General features: G+C 40.3%; 1 pseudogene; it reads right to left on the reverse strand.

The window, feature by feature from the left end:
• Positions 1–804: 804 nt before the first annotated feature.
• LOC140850309 (eukaryotic translation initiation factor 2A-like) overlaps positions 805–15,559 on the reverse strand; it is a 30,722-nt pseudogene continuing 15,967 nt past the window's right edge.

Genomic DNA, 15,559 nt, shown 5'->3' on the forward strand with positions numbered 1-15,559 from the left:
TCTCCCACATTCTTTTTTGTAGGAGACATGACACCCAGACACCCTTTCAGACTCTTCTGGGGATCCTCACTGGAGAGAGCAAAGCTCAAGTATTGGTTTAAAAATGCAGTAATGGAAACTTCAAAGGCTCTGGAGGGAAGTGGACTGCAAAGCAACTCAGTTTTCCAGAAAATTGCTGTATTAGTACATTGAACAATTTAGTGAGTTAATACAAGTTCAAGAGAAGGAAGCTAATATTCATTTGAAAGTCACAGAAAAACTTGTTCTGCTTGCTTGTTTGCACTGACTTCTTTTAGCCAATCTTCTGGGTACCATTTATTTGTTTTAATTTAAAATGCTTTTAGTCATTTATATGGTAAACAACCCTGCATAACCATGATATTTGATTTATAATCTGTTGAGCTTATCCAAGAAATTCAGGTCTCCTTTCTACATGTATGGAAAGGTGGGGAAAGTCCATTTAAAGGATATTATTAACTAATTTCACATATATGCCAAAGCTTGGATAAATAGTTGAGTTACGGATGATCAGTAAGTGTGGGTAGGTGATGGGCAGGCGGTTTTCAGGGCCTAACACAGAGGACTTATGCCAGCAACTTGCTCTCTGTGAACCTTTAAAGGAATCAGTTCCAAACCCTCCCACCCCTGGAGAAGGGTGATATCCTTTTTAAATTTTCTCCAGCTCTTTGTTTTTCTAGCTGTGTTTCAGCTGCCGCTGGTCTTTCAAGGATCAGTTGCCTTCAGGCCTTCCTTAGGTTCCTGGGTTTGTTGTCCGTCTCCAGATGTTAACCAGGATGCAGGATTTCATGGTGTGCTTGGTGGGACAGAGGTAGCTGCCAAGTCTTGGGCTTGTCCCTTCTGCCTTCCTGCTTTGCTGCCTTCTCTGCCTCATATTTCCCTTGGTTTTTAAGGGCTGCTTTGATAATGCCTCATCATTCCCTGGTTGTGAGTTCTTATTCTGCGGTCATTTCTCCTCAGGCAGCTTGGAATTGTAGACTGGTTTATTTCTTAAAGCTGATAATCTATCAACCGTTGCAAATTTAGGTTCGTCATTGGGCTCTTCACTCCTAACTAACAGGTAAGCTATTGCTTTTGCTGGAAACATCCAGATACAGTTGCAAGGATAAGGCTGGCATGATGCCAAAGCTTGTGCCCATCATTAGCAGTTAAAATGTGTTTCCCATATGGGTACCAGGCAAAATATGTCAGATCAGAGGCTACTGGTTTAGAGAGGGGTTTGTATTTTTTAACATTCCATCATTGCCTTTGTCTGTCAGATTTCTAAACCCAGCTATCACCAGTATATGGCCGTGAGGGCTAAATGAGCTGCCTTAGAGCACCAGCTCCAAAGTCTAACAGGCTCACATGTCAAGCTGAAAATCGTTGCAATTGGCAGGCATAGGACCATTAATACCATAAAACACAGTGGAGTTAGGATTCCAATCACATGATATCCAGGGCTATGTTCTGGTGACTGAATGCATTCCAGCACTTTCTCTGTTGCAAAGTCACATGCATTTCGTCCCTGTACTAGCAAGCTCTTGTCTCCAAACCTGCTCTAGTGGTTATGACACAGCAGTAGGGTTTCCATTCCAGAATGCCCTAACCTTACGGCCCTGGAGGAGCAGCTGTTGGCTAAAGCTGCATGAGGCCCACCAGAGTTGGGGTACAGCATCAACAAACAAGTGGAGATTCAGCTCTGCTCCCTGACACACAGATAGTCCTCTTATGTCCAAGTAAAAAATATATTTAAAAAAATTCTTGTGACCCATAAAAAATATATATATTTTTTGAAATGTAGTTCATTTATAATTTTATGCAAATTGTATCTAAAGAAGTGAATTCACTGTTAACATTTAGGTACCAGTAGGTTTATCATCTGGGCAAGATGCATATGAACATTGCATTTCCTCTGTCTAAAGGACTTCAAAGCATGCAGGTTTTCACATCACAGAGCTTTAGGCTGGGGCTCCCAGTGGCATGTGTATCTACATAGGGGGACATGGTTTATTTTTGGTGATGACTAACGTCAAACTACCTCTGGAAGTCAAAGGAGTGTAGTGACCCTGTGCTAGTGGCCTTGATGATACTTATTATTTCCCCCCTTGCCTCTGCAACCAAGGCTTCACCCTTTTACCCTTGAATAAAAGGAGACTTGGCAATTTTCCCCAGATTCCTTGGTAATACTGTGCTTTGTGTAAAATATGGGGGTCCATTCACCACAGAGAGTCCTTCTGACCTTGGATGGGTTTGCATGCTGACTCTAGGCCCCCCACCACCCATCCTCCCGTCTGAATCCACACCCTGACCTGCCCACAGCCCTCTTCTCCAGGCAGCCGCATCACTCCCAGCGCCCCTGAAGTCGCACAGTGCTGCACTGCTGCTGGCTCTGTGGTCTAATGCACCCGAGGTCAGTATGCGAGTCCTTCCTTCATTGCTGAAAATTAAGGGAAAATACACAATTTCTCAGTGACTGAAAATTAAGGGAAAATACACAATTTCTCAGGGACTGCAGACTTTGCTCCTCCAGTTTCTCTGTGGCTGTGCTTACAAGCACTTGAGAGATGTCTGAGCAGCAGGATCTTTCAGCCCCATCCGGAGCTCCCTGTCCCTGCTTCACTGACGTGTGATTGCAGAAAGCACCCCGTCTTTGTTAGGAGTCCGAACAAGCCACACAGGGGTTCAGGAGGTAGGGCGGGCAGGCCAGTGAGCTGCACCCCACTGTCCATGGGGCTTAGGCTGCATTCATGCTCATGTGTGTGTTGGGGGTGATGCTGCCTTCCTGACATACAGGTCAGCTCCTTCCATGCAGGGTCTGACAGACATCCCTCTTCCCCACCTTCACCTGAGTCCTCCCCTGGCTTCCACATCTCGGGAGGGGTCACTACCATATTTTGTTTGCTCCATCCAAAGGCCTGAGAGTTGGGCTTCATTCTCCTTTCATGACTTTTCCACAAAGAATCCATGGTTAGATCCGAATATGCCTCATACTCCTTCCACGTGTCTCCCCTTTTACTGCCACCCTCTGCGTCAAAGCACCACCCTCTGTCCCTTCTCCACAGTGGTCTCAACACTGCTGTCCCTCTTCCATCACTAACTGCACACCTGCATAGTCACCTTGCAGACATGAATCAGATCCCCTCTCTTGGCCGCCTAAGCACAGCCCATCATCACCCTCATGACGATCCCCACCATTGCCCTCTTGTTCTCTAGCCTCACGCAAAGCGCATCTCTCTGCTGCTTGGCACCCCAGCCAGCCTCCCTTCGGTGCCATAATCACACACCATGGCATTTCCCACTTCTGAGTTTTGCACTTTTCTCTAGGCTTGAAATAGTTACCTGGTTCTTTACGTGACTACTTCCTTCTTAACCTTCAGATTTTAGCAGAAATGTCCTTTCCAAATTGACCTCTCCCAGGTAATGCCCACCTCATTGCCCTGTTACTTCTCTCTTGGTCATCCTCTGGCTTAGTTATATGTTTTTTTGTCCACTGTCTATTCTTCCCAGCAAAATTTAGGCACCATGAGAGAAGGGAGCTTGCTGGTCTTACCCACCACTGATCTGCATCCCTTAGTACAGGGCCTGGCATGGAGTAGGTGTTCAATATACATTTGTTAAATAAACAAATTTTTGTCCCTTTTCAGCCCTCAGTGCCCAGCATGCTCAGTAAAAAGCTATTAAAGAATAAGTAGATGAATGGACCAAAAAGTGCACAGCTCGGTTATTAGTCCGCGGATGCCCTCCAAGCGGGGTGTGGCAGCGCCCGAGTAAGGGAACAGCTCCTCCCTAACTTTCTTCCTGGCCCTGCTCACACGGCAGCGCTGTTGAGAGCCTGGTTTCCTCTGATCATTGCCTGGACAAGAGTAAATCATATGTAGGTGGCAGAAGTCATGACTGGGGAATCCTGAAATATCTCCCAGCTTGATTTTTTCACTGGAAAAGAAGAGCTTGTAGATGGGGGACCCTGAATGAGAAAGTTCTAATTTTTCCTGTGTATGGTTTAGACTGAAATGAAAGCAAGTCCCTGACCTGGTCTGCCCTCTGACCCTCTGATAGGTTCTCCCAGTCCTGTGCATTTTCTCCAGGGAGAAAGTGGAAACAGGGAGGCATGCCAGCAAGGCCAGAAGTTGGGGAATTCTGTGAATCACTGGGTCTCAGCCCAGGCAGAGTCTGGGGCCAGAGCCACCTGGAGGCTTGTCAGGTGCTCAACCAGGGAAGTTAGGTGGCCGTAGAAATGGTCCAAAGATGAAACAAAGGGACCTGCCACAACAGCCAGCCAGACCCACTTCTTGAGTTATCGGTTATCTTCCCCTCCTGGGGCCTTGGTTTCTGACCCTAAAATCTTCATCCTCCTTCGGAAAAGCTTCCCTTTAGGACTGACTACAAATAGGACTCCACCCTCTAGAGCTGACTCCCACCCTTCAGGTCCCAGTGACAAGCTGCCTGAGAGACAAAGAATGCTCTCCTGACATCCCAGCCCTACCTGGTGGGCTGGGCGCTGGGCACTGCCCGTGGCAGGAGCCATTTGAGCACATCAGGAAGGGTCCACAGTCCTGCACCCAGGTGCTCTGCCCGATCAGTGAGGTAAGGCTCTTCCACGGGACCCCTCCCTCATATGCCCACCCTCCCAGGAGCCTGGCTCAGAGGGGGACCTGCTCTCTTCCAACAAGGGTCAGAGTTCTGCTTTGTATCCTGAAACTATTTCACACGTTCATGCTTTTAGCTCCTTTGCTTTAAGTCATTGCTGGTGAGAACTTGGCACACTCTACATCTCCATCCCAATAAGTCATTTGTTTCAAATTTTGGAACCATCTGAAAAATACAAGGTGGTGCTAAAATATGCCTCTGAGTGTGTGTGTGTGTGTGTGTGTGTGTGTGTGTGTGTGTGTGTGTCTGCGGGTGCTCGAAAATGCATGTAGGGTGGGAAAACCCCTCTCCCTCAGCTATTTATGACCCTTCCAGGCGCTAAAAGCACAATGGTCATAACTCTCTCACCCATCCAAAAAAGTGCTGAAATCAGCACATTTTTAGTTTATACTCCTCCTTGCTCTTAAGTGCTCATTGTTTGGATTTCTGATCTGATGATTTTATTTAAAAATTGAGTTATACTGAAATTCGGCTTGTCTGAGCGCTTTCTTCTCGCCAAGTGCTTCACCTCTGTGGCTGCTCCTCCTGCCCCGTGAGCTGGACCAGGATGGCGTCTGCTCCCCGTAGCGCCGCAGCCTGCAGTCAGGGACAGGGATTGCTGTGTGACTAGGGCCCTCAGCACAGTTCTCCAGAAGCCTCAATGCCACAGAAGGACCGTCATGTGGGCCCTGCAGAGTCCTGCCCCTTCTAGCCCCTGGGTGTCCTTCTCACTTCATCCCCCATCACTTGACAGAAGCCTGGTGTGCAAAGATGTTCTGTAAATGCTTGTAGAGTGAATGTTCTCACCTTTACCCTCTACTCTTCCTGCTACCCTAGTTCTTAAGATCCTTCTGTTACTTTGAACTCTTTCAAGGGTCTGAGCCTTTGAATAAGCTACATCTTCCCATCTTCCTTTAAGAATGCACATTCTCCAGTTTTGCAATGGCAAGATGGGTTCATGTGCTCACCTTTGAAATGAAGAAATTGAAAAAAAGCTTGCAAAGGGGTTGGAAGACTCAAATTTGTGCCATAAATAGTCTTGAGACATGAAGGATGTTTTGGATCATAGGAGGCTGTTAGCTGGAAGCTGGATTTCCACATTTCCACCATTCAGCCCTGAGAGGGAAGACCAGGCTTTCCCACAGATCTTGCAGCTCACCCAGCTTAGAACAGCAGGGTAGCGAGCATTGGGGGCCATGCAGAAAGCAGGTTGGAGGGAAGGACTTTGGGGATGCCCCAGTGCCCTGAGCTTCCCTCTGCTCAGCCTATGTGCAGAGGAGAAGGAAAATGTGCCCCCAGGCTATGAGCCCAAATGGTCAGGGGCACAGGGAACCCCAGCTGACTCTGGACTGCACAATTAAGCAGGAAACATAACCCAATGACTCAGTCACACCGTGAACTAATTTTCCTAGTTGAGGCAGGATCAGCTAAGTCAGTTCTGTGCAGAAGGCAGGACGATCAAAATTGATTAAATGAAAAAAGAAAAGAGTCAAAAATATATGTGCATACATACAACACATGCATGCACACACATGTTAAAGTATAATCACCCCCCACCACCACACGGGGTTCAGCTTTTAAACAGACATTCTCTTGTAGGCGCTGTCTTGTCTCCACCTATGTGATGATCTGGTTACTGGTTACCAAGGGGCTGGCTGATTCGGATCACACTAGTGGTCTGTGTTCCAGGAAATCAGCTCCTAGTTCCCCACCATACATTCCAAATCCCCATTTCCCTGTCAGGGTTGGTTCCATTTCTACTCTGCAGGCAGTCTGCTTGCTTGATTGACAATAGCCTCCACAAAGAATAGGTTCTTTGTGGGATGTTTGCATTTCATGGAACATGGTTTGATGCAGAAACATTTGATTGACAAGGACTTTTAAGTATCGTGTCAACTCTGTCAGTGGAGGCCTCTGGGGTTTTGTCTCCTTAGGGACTTGCAGAAAGACACTTGGACTTTCTTTTAAGGTTAAAAGAGACCCAATCTTAGGGGCCACATGCCTGACCTCTTTCTCTTGGCCTCTGCATAACCCCCGGGCTGTCCTGGCATCATGCCTCTCTGATTCTGGGCCACAGGGGTACCAGGCTCTGAGGACTCAGCCAGAGTGTCCAAGAATACCCTGGGATACTGGCACCCAGCCAGCCTGTCTGACTTAGCTGCAGCCCCAGCCTGCCTTCGAGGTACTTAAAAAGTGCAGATGAATGCCTCTGACATGGCCCCAGCTGTGGGAAAATAAGATGTGCCAATTATCAGGGAAGGTTCTCAGTGTCACTCAAGTGCCCCCAGAAAGTGTCCTTGCTTGTTCCTAGAACATCTCCTACCCCCAAGGGCCTACTGACAACCGAGGCATTACTTCCTAGGAGACTGAGGGGACCAGGAACTGCACCCAGGGACACAGCTGGAGGGCAGCCCTGGGTCTGGTTTCTTTTATAAAGAAGAAAGGGAACATCACCAGGGGTCACACCATCCTAAGACAATCACTATTGATGATCTAGAACCAACTTTTATGTATATTTTTATACACATGAAAATTTTATGTACATTATATTTCTTGTATGTATATAGGTGTGGAGAGAGAGAATGATGTCTGTCTATCCATCCATCCTAATTAAAATACAACAAACTGAAGCTAAGATGGGGTAAGCTACTTATACAGGCCACAAAACTGCTAAGTGATGGAGCCGGAATTTGAAGCCAGGTAGAGTTATCCAAATCCGATGGCTCTTCCTGTAGCATTGAAGCTCCCCTGTTTGGCCAAAGGGTCCTCAGGTTTTTGGAATCCAGGAAAACCGTGGGCATGGACAGGGGACTATGGGGACACACCAGATTCTATTACCACTGCGTCCAGCTTGGTATTGATGACTTCACTCGGTGCTGTCTCATGATTTTCACATCACCCATGGCTTTGTGTATTCTTTCCAAATTTTAATCTCTTGTTTTCTGTTTTTCTGAATTAGATGTGCCATGTATTTAGCTATTAATCACTTTTTTCTTATTTTAAAAGTCAATGGATTTGTTGCATAAATAATGAGTGTGCTCAGGGCTGAACTTCAAACAGTGTAGATTAGCAAAAGTCCTCCACACCCATCCATTCCACTCTCACTTTCTTTAGAGAGACTATGGTCAGGGTCTTGTGTGTTTTCTTCCAGACCTTTTCGTGTAGATACAGAATGCCATTTTATGCTTGGTTCAATTATTTTTAGTCAGCCTTTTAAAACCATAAACTATTCAAAGCCAAACACTGTCTTTGAACATGGTTTCAGATGTAGAATGTAGATATTGATATGAAAGTCTCCTTTTCATGTAACTATAGAGGTAAACTAAAACAAATTTCCTCTTTGACTCAGGAGATAGCTTAGAGATGATTTTTCATCATCTTGGTTGTATTTGTTTCTATTAAATTATTATTATAAACATAACATGTGTGAAAATTGAGATTTTCTTTGTGACTGCATGGTTTGCTTTTGTAAAAATAGAAATATGGAATAAGACAAGAAAATATTCTCTGTAGAGTTGTAGCAGACACCTTTCTATATATTCGTGCAATTTCCCTTATTATATTAACATTTTCTATACCTGATCAGAATGAATGTTTGAGCTTCTTTGTAAAGGTTTTAAAAGTATTTCCATAAGGTTTAACTTAATTAATTTATTTTACACCTGGGCTGTTTGGTATAAAGAGGTTAATGACTATTGTATATGTTATTATGGATCCTACCTTTCATTATTGGTTCTGTTATCAATTCTCTCAATTTAAAGTTTTGGCTTTTGAATTCCATTTTATCTGATTCTAATATTGACTAATCCTCTTTCGTGTTGTAGTCTACTTACTGTTTTTTTGGCCATCCCTCATTTGAACCCATCTTTGTTGTTGTTTTTCAACTTTTTATTTTGAAATAATTATAAATTCACTGGAAGTTGCAAAGATAACACAGTGAGGTTGTTTGTACCCTTCATCCAGTTTCCTATAATGGTATATTTTACCCAGTCAAGATCAAGAAATTGACATTGGTACAACATATATGTGTGTAGTTCTATGCCATTTAGTCATGTGTGCAGACTCATGTGACCACCAGATCATTCAAGACACATATCTAGTTCATTACCACAAATGTCATCCTAGTGCTGGGCCTTTGTGGTCAGATCTGCTTCCCTACACCCCCCACATTCTAATTCTGGCAACCATTCATCTATTTTTCATTTCTGTACTTTTTTTAAATTTCAAGAATGTTATGTAAATGGAATCACTCAGTATATGAACTTTTTGGACTGCCTTTTTTTCATGGTGTCTTTGAGATCCATCTGAGTTGTATATGTATCAATAATTCTTTGTTTTGTTTTGTTTTTTTTGTCTGAGTAGTATTCCATGGTGCAGGTGTTCCCGTTTGTTTAGCCATTCACTGGTTGAAGGACATTTGGGTTATTTCCAGTTTTTGACTCTTACAAATAAAGCTGCTATGTACAATCATGTACAGGATTTTGTGTGGATGCATTCTGTTTCATTGGGATAAATGTCTAGGAGTACAATTACTGTATTATGTAGTAAGAGTAAGCTTAATTTAAAAAAAACAGCTGCTATTTTCCAGTGTAACTGTACTATTTTACATTTCCACCGCAATGTATGAGAGGTATAGTTTCTCCACATCCTTGCTACCATTTGGTATTGTTACTATTTTTTATTTTAGATGTTCTCCTAGGTGTGCAGTATATTTCATTAGGGTATTAATTTGCATTTCCCTAGGGACTAGTGGTGTTGAATATCTTTTCATATTCCTGTTTGCCCACCATGTATTTTCTTTGATGAAATATCTCATCTTTTGCCAATTTTCTAATTGGAATTTAAAATATTATTATTACTGCTGAGTTTTGAGATTTGTTTTAAATTCTAGATGTGAGACTTGTGTCAGGTATATAGGTTGCAAATATTTTCTCCAATTCTGAAACTTATCTTTTCATTCTCTTAACATGCTTTTCACAGAGCATGAGCATTTAAATTTGATTAAGTCCAGATTATCAGTTTTCTTCTTCTTTAGATCATGTTCTTGGTATCATGTCTAAGAACTTTGCACCAACCTCTAGGTACTGATTTTTTCCTATATTACCTTCTAAAAGTTTATAATTTGACATGTACATCTGTGATAAGTTTTGAGTGAATTTTGTATAAGGGGTGAGGCTTAAGTTGAGGTTATTTTATTATTTTTTGCCTATGGCTGCCCAGTTACCCCAACAGCATCTGCTGCAGACTATCCTTCCTCCACTGAATTGCTTTTTAGTTTTGTAAAAAATGTGTTGGTGCTATCCTGTGAGCCTGTTTTTTGACTTTTTATCCTCTTCTGCTGAATGCTGTTTTCCCCCCTTCAAAATACAACATATTCTTAAGTAACAAAACTATATTATATGTAGAATAAATTGTCCCACTTTATTCTTTGTTTTGAAAACTGTTTTAGTTATTCTAGCTCTTTTGCATTGCATATGTATGTTTGTCTATATCTACAAAAATTCTTGCTGGAATTTTTGATAGACATTTCATTAAACTTGTTTACCAATTTGGGGAGAGTTGACATCTTAACATGTGAATCTTTCAATCTGTGAACATAGTAAGTCTCTCCATTTACTTAGATCATTTTTTATTTCTTTCATTAGCATTTTGTAGTTTTCAGAATACAGGTCCTGTACATGTTTTGTTAGATTTATATCCAAGTATTTGGGTCAGAGGGGCTATGGTAAATTACATTGTATTTGTAATTTTGGCTTCCATGTGCTTATTGCTAGTATACAGAAATGTGATGGATTTTTGTGTGTTGATATTTTTTCTTGTGTTTTTGCTGAACTCACTTGTTCTAGGTTTTGTTTTCTTTCTAATAAATTTTTTTTCTATGTAAAACATCGTGTCATCTCCCAATAAGGATACTTTTATTTCTTCATTTCCAACCTATGTCCCTTTATTTTCCTTTCTGTTCCTAGGTGCTCTGTCAAGAATTGCTAATACTATGTTGAAGAGCAGTGGTTAGAGTGGATGTACTGGCCTTAGTCCAGATCTTAGGGGCAAGCATTGAGTTTTTCACTCTTAAATATGACAGCTATAGATATTTTTTTATAGATTCATATTTTCAAGTTGTCTATTTCTGTTTCTTTGAGTTACCATAAATTGGTATTGGATTTTTCAAATGCTTCTGTATTAAAAAATATGACCATGAGATTTTTCTCCTTTGGCCTGTTAATATGGTGGATTAACATTGATTTTTTAAATATTGAGCCAAACTTGCGTTCTTGAATCAGTCCTGATTCTTGGTCATGTTCAAGTCTGTTTGTTTATTTGGCTAAGATTTTTTGCATCCATATTGACCAGTGGCTATTGGCCTGTATTTCTTTCTTTCTTTCTTTCTTTTTTTACTGTCTCTGTCTGGTTTTAGTATCAGGGTAATACTAGATTCATAAAATGAATTTGGAAGTGTTCCTTCCTCTTCTATTTTCGGTAGGAGTGTGTGAAAAATTAAGTTAATTTGTGTTTAAATCTTTGGTAAAATTCTCCAGAGATAGCATCTGGCTCTGGAAATTTCTGTTTTTGGTAATTTTTTGTGTTTAAAACTCAATTTGCTTACCACAAAATTTATTTGACCTATTATTTGAATAAAAAGTTACTCAAATTATTATTTGAATGAAAGATTACTCGAATTACCTCCATTATATTGGTGACGTTTAGCAGTTTGTGTTCTTTGAGGAATTGGTCCATTTTACATAAGTCATCAGATTTATGTGTATAGAAGTTCATAGCATTTTCGTATTATCCTTTTGATGTCTGCAGAGTCTGTAGTGATATTCCTTGTTTCGTTAATGTTATTGGTAATTTATGTCATCTTTCTTTTTTTCTTTGTCAGTTTTGCTAGAAGTTGGCCAACTTTACTAAACTTTTCAAATAGCCAGTTTTTTATTCCATTGATTTTTGTCTATTTTTCAGTTTTTAATTTTATTGACTTTTGTTCTTTATTATTTCCTTCCTTCTGATTGCTTATTCTCTTATTTTTCTATTTTCTAAAGAACTTGGGTTTTGAATTTATACTTTTCCTTTTTCCTTTACACTATACTGCTATGAAGAGTAACATTTTTTACAACTATACTACATTTCCACTTTACATTCCCTCTACTTTTACATTATTACTTCACTGCTATAAATTTCTCTTTCAGCACTCCTTCAACTACATCCTCCAAATTTTTATTTTTTATATTTCATTTTTTCTCAGGTCTGTGTATATTTTACCTTCTTCTGACACATCTGTTTGACCCATGAATTAATTTGAAGTGTGCTGTTTAATCTCCAAGTGTTTGAAGGTTTTCCTATGATCTTTCTTTTAGTGAAGTCTAGTTTGACTGCATTGGAATCAGAGAATAATCTCTGCATAATTTAAATTATTCTAAATTAGTTAAGTTTGTCTTACAGGTCAGGCTATGATCCATCTTGGTTTATGTTCTCTAGATTCTTGAAAATAATGTGTATTCTACTGTTTTTGAGTGGAGTGTTCTATATATGTCAATTAGATCCTGGTGATTGAGCATGCTGTTGAGTCTTCTATATTTTTTCTGATTTTCTGTCCAATTGTTTTATCAATTATTGTGATGGAGTTTTGGGAGAGGTCTGCAACTATACTTGTAAACTTGTCTTATTTCTCCTTTCAGTTGTATCAGCATTTGCTTCAAATATTCTGCAGCTCTGTTGTTTGGTGTGTACATTTAGGATTACTGTATCTTCTTGGTGGATTGACCCCTTTGTCTTGTGTGTCTCCTGTCCCTGTAGTCATTCTCTGTATCTACTTTGCCTGATATTAATATAATCACTCCTGATTTCTTTTGATTAATATTGCATAGTACATTTTTCCACCTTTTTATTTTCAATTTATCTGTCATTGTATCTGAAATGAATTGTTTTGAAGGTGGTGTATAGTTAAATCATATTTTTAGTTTAATCCACCCTCTGTGTTTTAATTGGTTTGTTTAGGCCATTTACATTTGTAATTATTGGTACACTAGGGCTTAAGTCTGCCATTTCATTTTTTGTTTTCTGATCTACTTTTTATTTTTCCGTTTTTTTCTTTCCTGAGGTGATTTGAACATATTTTAGAATTCCAGTTTGACTTCTATAGCGTTTTGCAGTGTATCTTCTAATATACAACTTTTTAAAGTGATTGCATAGATATTATACTATATATCCATAACTAATCAGACTCTATGGGTATTGACACTTTAGTAGTTTGAATGAGATATAGAAACTTATTCTCCTTTTACATCCTTTTACCCTCTTGCATTTATAATATAATTGTCTTAAATATTTCTTCTATGTACACTGAGAACTGCATTGGGCATTGTTACAAATTTTGCTTTGTCAATCATAATTTAGAAATCCAAGGGGAGAAGGGAAGTCCCTTCTGGGACCCCAGTGATATAAATATTAGCTCTTTAGTTACAATCCCACATGTCCCTAAATCTCTCTTCGTAAGTTTTTCAATGCATTTTCAATCTGTCATTTAGATTGGGTAATTTCTATTTTATGTTCAAGTATGCTGACTTTTCCATTCTGCTGTTGAGGCCATTTATTGCACTTCTGTTACATTTTGTGTTTTTCAGTTCTAAAATTTCCATTTTGTTGTTCCCTATATCTTTTCTGGGTTTTTTTTTTTTTTTTTGCTGAGACTTTCCCTTTTCCCCCCCATTTGTTTCCAGCATATTTGCAACACCCTTTGAAGCATTTTCTGATGGCTGCTATGAAATCCTTGTCAGAATATTCCAACATCTACGCCATCTTGATGTTGTTTATTGATTTTCTTTTCTCTGAATACAAGTTGAGCTCCGCCTAGATGTCGGTATATTTGAATCCTGGACATTGTAGCATTTATATTATGAAACTCCTGATATTCATTAAATCTTGGGTTTTTGCAGGCCTCATCTGACACTATCCCAGCCATACATGAATGGGATGGGTGCCTCATTCCTGCTGGTGAGTATTGAAGTCAGGCACTTGAGATGGTAGCTTGACATTGTGGAGTATGGAGGAGCAAAGGATTGGCAAAGAGAAAATTCCAGCCTCCCCACTTAGTCTACTTTGTCACCATCTTGGGGAGGGTTGGAGGAACTTCATTACACCCCAGTGGGAGTAGAAGTGTAGGCTTTCCCTCAGTCTTTGCTGGTGGGGCTGGAGGTGGAGCTGCAGTTTTTTCTGTGGTGTTTGGCTGGTGCAAAATGGTATTGTCAAAACCTTTTCTGTCTTGTGAGGCTGCCCCAATTCTGGACCTTTGGCTAGAGAAAGCCTTCCTGGGGGCTTTTTTTCTTTTTTTGTAGATAATTATTTTTTATTGAGGGGTAGTTGACACACAGTATTACATTAGTTTCAGGTGTACAACACAGTGATTCAACATTTATATACATGATAATTCTAGCTACCAGCTATCACCATACAAAGTTGTTACAATATTTTGACTATATTCCTTATGCTATACATTACATCCTGGTTACTTATTTATTTTACAATTGGAAGTCTGTACTTTTTTTTTTTTTGAGAGGGCATCTCTCATATTTATTGATCAAATGGTTATTAACAACAATAAAATTCTGTACAGGGGACTCAATGCACAATCATTAATCCACCTCAAGTCTAATTCTCATCAGTCTCCGATCTTCTGAAGCACAACGAACAAGTTCTTACATGGAGAACAAATTCTTACATAGTGATAAGTTCTTACATGGTGAACAGTGCAAGGGCAGTCATCACAGAAACTTTCGGTTTTGATCATGCATTATGAACTATAAACAATCAGTTCAAATATGAATATTCATTTGACTTTTATACTTGATTTATATGTGGATACCACATTTCTCTCTTTATTATTATTATTTTTAATAAAATGCTGCAGTGGTAGGTAGATGCAAGATAAAGGTAGAAAACATAGTTTAGTGTTGTAGGAGAGCAAATGTAGATGATCAGGTGTGTGCCTGTAGACTATGTGTTAATCCAAGCTAGACACGGGCAATAAAACATCCACGGATGCAGAAGATTTCTCTCAGAACAGGGGGGGTGAGGTTCTAAGCCTCACCTCCGTTGATCCCCAGTTTCTCACCTGATGGCCCCCAGCGACTGTGCCTGTCTTAGGATGTTCCTCCCTTGAGGAATCTTACACGTCTCTGGCTAACCAGTCATCTTCCGGGGCCATACAGGGAAATGTAAAGTTGGTAAGTGAGAGAGAAGCCATATTGTTCGAAAAGGTTAGCTTTTTACTTCTTTGCATATTTATGCCCTGTGGCTTCTATGCCCAGCATTTGTCTTGAGGTATCTTTACCACTTGGAGGAATTATGATACTCAGTAAATTTGATATGAGTCATGAATTCTATTTAAGGGTTGTAATTAGGAAGGAAGAAGAAAAGCTATAGAAGTAGCAGGCGGAAGAAAACACGGGAAGATTGATTATTTCTTTGACATATCTTCTTGTAGAGTAACTTCAGCATGTGTAGGTTTTAACCTACTAATTAAATTGTGCACACACATAAACATAATAGGAGTACAGTTACATAACCAAAGCAGACCTATAATTACCAGCCATCTCCAGTGAAACCAAGAAAACCAGTTAGGTACCTTAGGCATTTGTGAAAACTTATCTATGATATGGTGGATATTGTCCAGCTGAACTTGAACAGTCTGAGAGAATTCAGACAAATTTAAACAACCCATTCCTGGGGACTGTTCACATCCCATATGTTCTTTTAACAGTACATAGTCTGTAGTTGTAAGATTTTGGAACACTACAACTTGTACTTCTCCTAATTCTTGGTTGAGTTCCAACAGTTTAGATCCAGTCAAAATTGTTGTTTTACTGTATGCACAGGCCAGCTTAGATGTCTCCTTCTTCATTCCCATGGCAAGTCCAGGACCCGGTGGGATGAATGC

Source organism: Manis javanica, chromosome 7, assembly GCF_040802235.1.
Source record: "Manis javanica isolate MJ-LG chromosome 7, MJ_LKY, whole genome shotgun sequence".
Lineage (NCBI taxonomy): Eukaryota > Metazoa > Chordata > Mammalia > Pholidota > Manidae > Manis > Manis javanica.